Here is a 702-nt window from a genome sequence, read left to right as displayed (position 1 = left end):
TCATCTATCCAAACCCTTCTAATTAACCCCCCTCCTCTCCTTATCTATCCAAACCCTCCTCATCTATCCAAACCCTCCTCATCTATCCAAACCCTCCTCATCTATCCAAACCCTCCTCATCTTTCCAAACCATCCTAATCTATCCAAACCCTCCTCATCTATCCAAAGCATCCTCATCTATCCAAAGCATCCTCATATATCCAAACCCTCCTCATCTATCCAAACCCTCCTCATCTATCCTAATCCTCCTCATCTATCCTAATCCTCCTCATCTATCCAAACTCTCCTTATCTATCCTAATCCTCCTCATCTATCCAAGCCCTCCTCATCTATCCAAATCCTTATCCCCCCCTTTTTCTCCTGAAACATCCAAACCCTCCTCCTCAATCTCCCCCCTTCTTCTCTCCTCATCTTCTTAGATTAATGAATAGGTAAATACTAAATAATTTTGGTATTTAAACTTTAAAAAGCTGATTATTCGGCATATCATTGATTTCCACTTCTTTTAAAATAAGAAAAGATATTCGTCATATGTCGTCATCATATGCTCATGTTATATTCTACATAAGCACTCTACAGATGGTGCGTGCCTTAAAATGGATGAAGAAGATGCAAAAGAAGAAGAACAAGAATTCCTTTTTAGGGAGTGAAATCAGATGCATATTGTTTATAATGGAGGACCTCAGGTGGAGGGGGGGGGGG

This window comes from Eurytemora carolleeae, unplaced genomic scaffold, assembly GCF_000591075.1.
Source record: "Eurytemora carolleeae unplaced genomic scaffold, Eaff_2.0 scaffold2101, whole genome shotgun sequence".
In the NCBI taxonomy this organism is placed as follows: domain Eukaryota; kingdom Metazoa; phylum Arthropoda; class Copepoda; order Calanoida; family Temoridae; genus Eurytemora; species Eurytemora carolleeae.
Note: the sequence above shows the minus strand (reverse complement) of the source record.